This window comes from Acomys russatus, chromosome 24 (assembly GCF_903995435.1).
Source record: "Acomys russatus chromosome 24, mAcoRus1.1, whole genome shotgun sequence".
In the NCBI taxonomy this organism is placed as follows: domain Eukaryota; kingdom Metazoa; phylum Chordata; class Mammalia; order Rodentia; family Muridae; genus Acomys; species Acomys russatus.
This window is the reverse complement of record NC_067160.1, coordinates 14248837-14259480: the sequence shown is the minus strand read 5'-3', so window position 1 is coordinate 14259480 and position 10644 is coordinate 14248837.

The following is a 10644-nucleotide window of genomic DNA, read 5'->3' as shown; positions in this document are numbered from 1 at the left end:
TGGGGTGGGGCGGGGGGAGATCCTGCTAAAGACCTGTCATCACACATACACGCACAACTGCTTTTCTCGCCAGCGGCGTGCTAAGGTTGAGTGACACCTAGAACTTCGTGAACTTCGTAATACTTGAGAGACAGAAAATTTTGAGGCGCTAACAGTCGTTTGTAATTGTGACCTCTGGTGTTGTAATATATTCATTTGTTAAAGTTGCTTTTAAGACTTAAATTTTGGTTCCTAACCATTTCCCTGACACTCTGCTAGGCTTCTCTGTATTTATCCTGCTTGGGTTTGATAAGCCACCCTACTTCTGTTAAGTTGGGAATTTTTTAGTTACTATTTCCTCAATTATGTCTTTTGTCCCATTCACCATCCTTTCTTCTCGGGACACAAATTACGCACATGTTTCTCTGGTCAAAGAGGACACGAAACTACTGTGTCCTGTGCTCTGTGCTCTTCCTGCAATCCTAACCTGCTTCCCTCACTTCTTGAGATTGGATAATCTCTATCCATCTGCTTTTAGGATCCCTGACTCTTGTGTCTTCTCTCATCATCTGATGAGTTCAATGTTCTGTTTTAGGTATTTTAGGTTTTTGGTTACAGAATTTTTTAAACTTCTGGTCTCTGTGCTGATGTCTTTTTTTTTTTTTAGTTGTTGTTGTTGTTGTTTGTTTACTTATATTTTCCTATCTTCCCCTAAGCATGGTTTTAATGGCTGTTTCAAAATCCCTTATTCTTCCAGTTGGAGGAAGGCCCAGCTGTGTCCTCAGATGCTGATGTCAGTGCCTCGAGACCTGGTTATTGCCCAGCTGTAGATGTTGTTATGAGTGTTGAACTATCTCATGTAACTATGTGATGATAAGGAAGGTTCCGCAGTTATCCCTGATTGGCTAAATAAAGATGCTGAAGCCTGTGACTAGGTAGAAGAGAAGGAGGCGGAGTTTAGGTGCCCCAGCTTGGGTTTGAGGGAGGAAGGGAAGGAGAGAGAAAGGAGCACCCCCGGAAGTAGCAAGATAGCAAGATGGAGAGAGAGGAAGTTGCCGTAAGGCAAGATAGCAGCGGGGAAGTGACTGTGACGACAGACTGAAGCAGCTGCAGCCGCCGGGAGTCATCAGATTGGCAAGTGGTTGGCTTTTCTGTGGGTTTTAAAGGCCCTAGGATTAGAGCAGCTCAGAGTCTGCCCAGCATAGTGCCTACAACTTAATAATAAATCATAGTCTCTCAGTGTCAATCATTAGGGAACCAGCTGGTTAAAGAAACCTGTTGCAGTAACGTTTTAATTGTATTAATTAATATAGAAAGAATAATTTGCCCTTCTACGTCTTACTTTCAACATCTATGGAGACTTCAAGCCAGTCTGCAATAGACTAAGTTGGATTTTCCTTCTTTTCCCTGTATCTAGGAAGGCTGGGGTTCTTTTCAGACACTGTAGAGACTCTGGGTTGTGTTCCGCTCTCCTGAAGAGTCTCAGCTGTTTTGCTCTCACAGGAAGTTAACCAGGCTGTTGCTGCTGTTGGCAACAGCTGGAATTTCTGCTTGTTCTGCACTGCTCCGATCTGGTGTAGTTTACATATCAGCTAGAGATCTGTGAAAACACTGGGCTGGCTTTTCCTTTAGGCTTGAACTGTATATTAGCTTCATTTAAAAACCAGGGATGGTGCTAGAGAAGTGACCAAAGATACCCAAGTCCAACTTGGTGAACCTATGAGTTTAAAAGCACAAACTGCTCTTGTAGGGAACCCAAGTTCAGTTCCCAGCACCCACACTGATGGCCCATAACAGCCTCTAACTGTTACTGGGAATACAGATAGAATGGATGTGGTAAGCAAACTTTTCTACCATTGAGCTCTATCTCAACTTGCTTCGTTAAAAAAAAAAAAAATTAAACGTTTTCATTTTGAGATAACCACAGTCTCTCTATGCAGTTGGAAGAAACAATACAGATCCCACTGCTACTTACTAGTTTTCACAGTCTTAATTATTTTCCAAATAATATTGACATTGACAGAGTGCCCCTCGAGTTTTGTTTTTATACTTGCACCTGTTTTCCTTCTGCCTGAACCAGCTCCTTAAACCTTGCCGACCATTAGTCTCTCTCCAGTTGTCATTATTTTCTTATTGCAAAAATGTCACATGCAGATTCATATAGACTGTAACTTTGAGCTTTGATTCTTTTGAGATAGTTCCATTCCTGTAGCTAAGGCTGGACTTGAGGGCAACATCCTTCTATGTCCATCTCTCCTGGGCTGTGGTTACAGGTGAATTCCACCACAGTCATTCCACTACAGAAAACGCTGGCCGTTTTACTTGCCATAGTTTTAATAATGTGCGCGCGCACGCACACGCGCGCGCACACACACACCACTTACTCAACCCAGGATAGGAGCCCATGACGGAACAGAATATGGATACCAAAGTTTCATTAGGGTTGCTTACAGGAATGTGGGCGAGGGATTACTTACAGGTTAGGAAATAGCTCAAGGACAGCTGCATCACCAAAGCCCACCCCACATAGTGACAGCTCACAAAAGCTGCACCTGGAGCACACTGCACAGCCTGCAGACAGCCCAACAGGTTGAATAGTGTCCTTTCCAGGTGGCTCAGTTGGTCTAAACCTCTTCCAGGCAGCTTGGCTGACTTTTGCTCCTTGGCAGGCAGCTGGTCTGGTCTTCTTTGCAGCCTGACAGTCTGAGAGTGACTCTCCGCAGTTTTTACAATTTACTTCTGGGAGGGAGGGGCCCAGTGAATACGGTGAATTTCATGGACTTTCTGAAGCTAGTTGGGGTTGTTTACTTTGTTTCTTAAAGAGCTGAGGGCAGGATGGAATGTTTGAATCTGGGAAGAAACTTTTATATGACATATATCCATAATTGAAAAGTATTTCTTAATTGACCAAGAGCTGGCGATGGTGTGAGATGGTGGTGGCACAGACCTTTAATCCCAGCACTCAGGAAGCAGAGTCAGGTGAATCTAGGATTTTGAGGCCAGCCAGGTCTACAGAGTAAGTTTCAGGACAGCCAGGACAACATAAAGAAACCCTGTCTCGAAAAGAAAAACAAAGCTGGGCGTGGTGGCGCACGCCTTTAATCCCAGCACTTGGGAAGCAGAGGCAGGCGGATCGCTGTGAGTTCGAGGCCAGCCTGGTCTACAAAGTGAGTCCAGGATGGCCAAGGCTACACAGAGAAACCCTGTCTCGAAAAACCAAAAAAAAAAAAAAAGGCACGGACAGGAAATCTGTATCTGACAGTGAATCTGAAGGTAGCAAATTGAAGAAAAGAGAAATTGCTGACAACTGAGAGATTTTGCTGGAGGTCATGATCTTGAACAAATAATTGGTGCCACAGTCACCAGTGGAGAATTGATGTTTCTTGAGAGTTGGAAGGATTCAGATGAGGCCAACTTGGTGCTGACAAAGGAAAATAGAAAGTTTCCTTAAATTGCAGTCGCTTTTCATAAAGACAGACTGACTAGAATTTCTGACACAAAGATGGATCTCAATAATTGTATTTTCCTATATATTTACACACACACACAAAGGATTCATTATAATGTCTTACAGGCTGAGGTTTAGCTAATTCAATAATGGCTGCTTATGCACAGAAGGTCCAAGGATCCAGTAATTGTTCAGAAGGAGAGATACCATGATCGGAAGTCTATGATGTTGGGTACTTAGGCTGGTTTACAATAAACACTGGAATCTTGAAGAAGTAGGTTCTAATGCTAGGGAAAGAATGAGCTTGCTAGCAAGGTCAGAGCAAAAGCTTCCTACTTGCAGGCCTTTTTCTAGATTTCTAGCAGAAGGCATGGCCCCGATTAGAGATGAGAAACCACCTCCAAAGATCTGGATTAAAGTTGTGCCTTCCCACCTCAAAGATCTGCATTAGGAATGGATCTTCTCAAATCAAACGAAGCAAAAATCCTTAACAGGTGTACCCCTCCATTTGTGGCTTTTAGCTAATTCCAGATGTGTAATCAAGTTGACAACCAAAAATGACTATTACATCTATAGGCTGATCTTATGGAGGCATTTTCTCAATTGAAGTTCCCTCCTCTCTGATGATTCTTGTTTGTGTCAAATTGACATAAAACCAGCCAGCACATCTTGGGAGAAGGAACCTCAGTTGAGAAAATGTGTCCTTCAGATTGACCTGTAGGCACATCTGTCTGGCATTTTGTGTGTGTTGGGGGGGGGGGGTTGTTTGTTTGTTTTTGTTTTTCAAGACAGAGTTTCTCTGTGTAGCTTTGGCTGTCCTGGACTTGTTTTGTAGACAAGATTGGCCTCAAACTCACAGAGACCTACCTGCCTTTGCCTCCCCAGTGCTGAGCTTAAAGGCCTGTGTGCGTCACTATTGCCTGACATGGCATTTTCTTAATTAGTGATGTGGGAGGGTTCAGCCCACTATGGGTGGTGCCATCCCTGGTCTGGTAGTCCAGGGTTTTTTGTTTGTTTGTTTGTTTGTTTTGTTGTTGTTGTTTTTAAAGATTTGTTTATTTATTATTTATATAGTATTCTTCCTGCACACCAGAAGAGGGCACCAGACCTCATTATAGATGGCTGTGGGCCACCATGTGGCTGCTAAGAATTGAACTCAGGACCTTTGGAAGGACAGACAGTGCCCTTAACCTCTGAGCCATCTCTCCAGCCCCAATTCCAGGGTTTTATAAGAAGGAAGACTGAAGGAGTCATGAGGCACAAGCCAGTAAGCAGCACTCCTCTGTGGCCTCTGCAGCAGCTCCTGCCTCCAGTTCCTGTCCTGGCTTCCCTTAGTAATGGAGTATGAGAGTTTTAAGATGAAATAAACTCTTTCCTCTCCAAGTTGCTTTCATTCAATGTTTTGTTTCATTTTCTCATAGCAATAGAAAAGCCAGTAAAACTCTAAGCTAATTAAAACAAACCTGTCCAAGTAGGGAAGTTGGTAGCAAAAAATTTTTGTAAATAAGATTATCTGATTTATGTGATGACCTATGTGAATTCTGAGATGGCTACTTTAAATTATTCAACCTGAACTATCTAGTTAGCTACAGAACTGTTTATTTAATTAGAAAGGTTACACCTTCAGGAAAATTTTCAACTAACCCTGAAGTGACTTCTTAGGTTGTTCCCAATGATGGAATTTGAAAACTATGTTATCAACCATGGGTTTTGTTTTGGTGGATTTTTCACCTGTGTTGAATATGAATTACAAAACTATTTTACACACACACACACACAGAGAGAGAGAGAGAGAGAGAGAGAGAGAGAGAGAGAGAGAGAGAGAGAGAAAGGCCCTTTTTCATCTCTGCTAAGAACAAGTTCAGACTGAATAATGGCTAGAAAATTTAGCCACCATTTAGAAAAAGCTGTTCTTCAATGGCTTGGGCTGAGCCCAGAGCATTACTTTATCTCTTCTATGTATTCCTAGGCCTAGGCCTAGAAGCTTCTAGCCTCCATACAATCTAATCTTCTATAAACATCGATCTTGAGGCTCCAGCTTCTACCCTCCATCTGCTAACCTAGGCCTAGAATGTTTTCAGCCTCTAAGACTTACTGCTGAATAAGCTCACACATTCTAGCTTTTCCTGAACTCTAGCTGGCTGGTTCAACTCAGCTGTTCTGGCTCCAACTCCTCTTGACTGAGTCAGTCTGCCTTCTCTCTCCTTCTCACTGAATTGTTCTGCTTGGAAAAACTGCCTCTAAACTCAATGAGCCTGCACTGACTGCATGAACTGAATGGAACTTAACAGAACTACGTGAACTCAACTGAATAGAACTGCAGTCATCTGACCTGCACCAAGCTCAACTCTCCTCTCTCTCTCTCTCTCCCTGCACCGCTCTTAAATAGCCTCTTCTTCCTGAGAGTTGGGTGTATCCTATCTCTGACTCATTCCATCAAATCTTCCTCTGATTTGTTTGCCCGTCAATTAGACACCACTGTTTGAGATTAAAGGTGTGTATGTACTAAGGGCATGTCAATATTCCAGCTGGATCACACAGACCTGGGTCTTTGGATATGATCCCTTGCCAGAGTAGCCACATTGTTAGATTAAAATTCCTCTACACAAGGGCTCAAGGACACCACAAGATGACCTACAGAGCCAACTAACCTCAGGCCATGGGAACTCAGAGACTCAAACACCAACTAAAGAGCATGCATGAGCTGGACCTAGGCCCCTTACACATATGTAGCAGATTTGGAGCCTGGTCTTCCTGTGGGTCCCCTAACAATTGGAGAGGGAACTGTCTCTGACTCTGTTGCCTGCCTTTGAATCTCTTTCCCCTAGCTGGGCTACACTGTATGGCCTCAATGTGAGATGATGTGCCTGAGTAGATTGGTACCCATGGAGGACCTCCCCCTTCTCTGAGAAGAAAGAGAGGTGAGAATGGAGGGAGGGAGGTTTTGGAGGTGGGACTGTGATGAGTGGAGGAAGGGGGATGCAATTGGGAGATAAATTGAATAAACAAATAAATTAGTGAAAAAAAAAATTCCTCGCCATGCCTTTAATCCTAGCACTCAGGAAGGTAGAGGCAGTGTATCACTGTGAGTTTGAGGTCAGTCTGGTCTATAAAGTGAATCTAGCACATTTAAAAAAAAAAAAAAAAAAAGAAAAGAAAAATTCCTCTACACAGTGCAGAGGCAATACACTATGGTACCAAATTCTCCATTGTTAAACTACAGAAAACTTTCATTGCTCAAAGTAACCAGTGCCTTTTGACACAAAACAAAAAGCAAAGAATCAATCATTTCAAAACCTACGTGTCAAATTTGATTTTTCTTTAGAGTATTTTTAACCTCTTTCCAGAGATTCATTCTATAATTTCTGTTACTTTAGAGAACCCTGACTAATACAGAAGGCAAGCTTCTAGAGTATTTTCTTAATTAGTTATCAATGTGGGAGGGCCCAGCCCATTGTGGGTGGAGCCATCCCTTGGCTAATGGTCCTGGGTTCTATAAGAAAGCAGGCTGAGCAAGCCACGGGGAGCAAGCTAGTAAGAAGCACTTATCCATGGCTTCTGCATCAGCTCCTGCCTCCAGGGTCCTGCCCTGCTGCAGTTCCTGTCCTGACTTCCTTCAGTGATTGAATACAATGCGGAAGTATAAGACAAATAAACTCTTTCCTCCCCAATTTGCTTTTGGTCATGGTGTTTCATCACAGCAATAGACACCATAACTAGGACACTACATGAGTCTAGTTTATGTCAAGTTGGCAGGAAGTCACCATCACACTTGTCAAGACTCAAGTGGACATGCAGAGTTTAGGACCTGCTGACCTAAATAGGTAAACGAAATTTGGTAATACAAATTGTCAACCTGCATGCCTTCTTTTTACCCCGGCTCATTTTTTATTGGTAGGCTCTTTTTTTTTTTTTTTTTTTTTTTTTCTTTTCTTCTTCAGTATTTTGGTTACTGCAGAAGCTAGAATGAGGATAGTTTTGTGATGTCATCCAACCATATATTGCTTACTTTATTGTGAATAATGGTCAACAGTGATCAATAAATAGTTCTTTAGAAAAACATAGCTCAAGATGTTATACTTTCACCGGGCTGTGGTGGCGCACGCCTTTAATCCCAGCACTCGGGAGGCAGAGGTAGGTGAATCACTGTGAGTTCGAGGCCAGCCTGGTCTACAAAGTGAGTCCAGGACAGCCAAGGCTACCCAGAGAAACCCTGTCTCGAAAATCAAAAAAAAAATAAAAAAGAAAAGAAAAGAAAAAAGAAAGAAAGAAAAGAAAAAAGATGTTACATTTTTTATAAGGAAGTCTCAGTTGCAAATGAGTTCCTCTTTTAAGACAGAGCTCATCGCTGCCTCAGTGGTGGCACACACCTTTAATCCCAGCGCTTGGGAGGCAGAGGCAGGAGGATCTCTGAGTTTGAAGTCATCCGGGTCTACAGAGAGAGTTCCAAGACTGCCAGAGCTACACAGATAAACCCTGTCTCGAAACACTGCCCCTCCACCCCACTCCCACGTCCCCCATACACACAGAGCTCCTCTTAGATTGCCTATAGTGCTGACAGCCTGGAGGGTGATCTGTCTGCGCTTTTTTTCTCTTGAAGGAAATAGCCTCTAGAGCTGAAGCTGGGGGAATACCTCAAGCGGCCTCATTGATGCCAGGTGGCAGGCTTTTCTCTCCCACCAGCTAGAAGAAGGACAATTTCTAACCCTTTGGATATGAATTGATTTACTGTGTGGCTTTTAGGAGAGTGCCAAACCTGAGAAACTACAGCTGGAAAGCGAAAGGATGTTTACACGTGCTCCACAAAGGCGGAAGAAGGTGTCATCACACCATAAGGAGCCTGCTTCGGGGAGGGTGCTGAGCTCCTAGGTGGCAGATTAGGAGCAGGCAAGCCACTGTTCCCTAGGAGACTGGCTTTAGCAGGCATTCCACTAAGGAATTGCTGATTGGAATTCAGTTGTTGCTAGCCATTGCTAACACTAAACGTGTGGGTCCTTGAATTAAAAAACGAAAACTTGGCCAAGTGCAAAACTAAAAGAAGGAGGAGGAGGAGGAAAGAAAGCAAGCAACAAGAGAGGGCCAGTGTGGTAGAGCACATGCCTTTGATCCCAGAACTTGGGAGGCAGAAAACCTCTGTGAGTTCGAGGCCAGCCTGGTCTACATAGTAAGATTGAACATAGCTAGGGCTACACAGTGAAATCCTGTCTCAAAAGACAAAACAACACAACAAACAAAGTTTGTTTGGTTTTTTTTTTTGAATTCTTTCTCTGAGAAGCAGAACTACGTTTGAATTGTAATTGAAGTTCCATAACGTTGAACCTGGCTTAATGGAACTGTTCAGAGCTTAGCTTTATTTGAAATACTTCAAGACACACACACACTAAAAGTTTAAAAAGTACAGTGCTCTAACACCTGCAGTTCACAATGGTATTTCACATTCTCTCTCTCTCTCTCTCTCTCTCTCTCTCTCTCTCTCTCTCTCTCTCTCTCTCTCTCTCTCTCTCTCTCTCTCTCTCTCTTTCTCTCTCTCTCTCTCTCTTCACTCATTTCTTCAACTTTCTGTAATCAGGTACCCAGTGTCAGCAAACTGTCCTACTAAGACAATGCTGACATAGAAGGAACAGCAAGCATTCCAATATGGTTGGAGCACAGCATTTGTAAACTACCAGAGCCCCTGGGTAGCTAGAGGTTTGTCCCTCCCACCGAGTTACCATTCCACAGCCAGAAGGTCCCAAAAGCAGACACAGGGGAGGCAAATCTATCATTAAAGGGTTATTGAAAATAGAGATTTGTGACCTGACAGACTCACCAACACAGTAAAAACCTGTTGGGCCCTTTGTCTCCAGGTGTGTCTAGTCTAGGCAAAGCTTTGCTTTCCAATGCTGCCTGGGTTCATGTTACCGCCCGAGGGCTGTAGACCTAACATCCATTCAGACCTCAGCACTATTTTGAAATCTCATCTGAAAATGATATGTTTTACTTCTTGTGGTCTCCTTTGTTCAAAATCCAACCACTAGAAGTTGAAGTCTGACTTTGGCTCACCTCATTATAAAAGTAACCGAGTGCTTATAACCCCACGATCAAGTTTCAGGCAAGAGGCAATGGAATTCTTTGTGAAAGACTAGAATGCAAGCCACAGGGCAATCCCAGCAATCCTTAAAGTTCATAATAACCCAAGGAATTCAAGCCTGGTGCAGGAGGCTGGCCATTTCGAAGGCTTCACAGGTTAAAAGTCCACACTCGCCATTTTAGTTGATAATCAGTAGTTGTTGAATTCCTGCTGTTTCCCAACCCTCTGGTGACATCTATATGCACTAGGCTTAGGAAATGACATTCGTTTGTTCTCTGGAAGCCGGAGTCCTCATCTTTTCCTGCACGGTCTATCCTCACTTGTTCCTTTTGTGTCTTCTGTTCAAAACGGAAACATACCAGTGCATGCTTAGCTCAGTGACTTAACACTGGTTTCCTATTCATCAGACCCTGTAAAGGAAATGCATAGTTAAGTGTATCCATATCTACAGCGACATATACATACATATATATATATGTATATATATATATAAAATATGTTTTTCAAAATTAGAAAATTTAATATTACAAAATATTTCCGATTCTTTAAAAAGCAGAAACTAACAAAGCACAAAGCTGCTCACGTGCCCTCCTCTGTCATCTCATGTACTCATCTGCCATACTTCCTTCATGTTGCTCCTGTTTATGACGCAGGCTCACCCGGAACTGTAGATCCTCGGCCTCTGCTTCCGGAGTGCCGGGATAACAGGCACCTGGGGTAACCACACCGGATAAAGACACACTTTTAACAAACATCACATTTAATAACGCCTTCTCCTCCTTCCCCTGCCCCTTCTTAGAAAGCACTCGTGACACAAAAGACCCCATCTTCCCTGTCCTCCTCCTCTCCTTCCTTCCTCTCTTCAGAGTTAACGTCTATCTTATTCTACTGGTGTGTATTTTTCTCCTTTCACAGTTTATCTGTTTTGTGCTTTTAGATGCTGTTAAGGGACACCCTTCTCAGACGTGTGTTTGCGGTTCGCTTTTTCAGTCAACACTGTCTTAGGAGCCAGCTACAGTGATGCAAGAAAGTGCTCCATTTCTTTGAACTGTTTCTTTCTTTTTTTCTTTTCTTTTTTATGGTTTTTGTTTGTTTGTTTGTTTGGTTTTGGTTTTGGTTTTTCAAGACAGGGTCTCTCTGTGTAGCC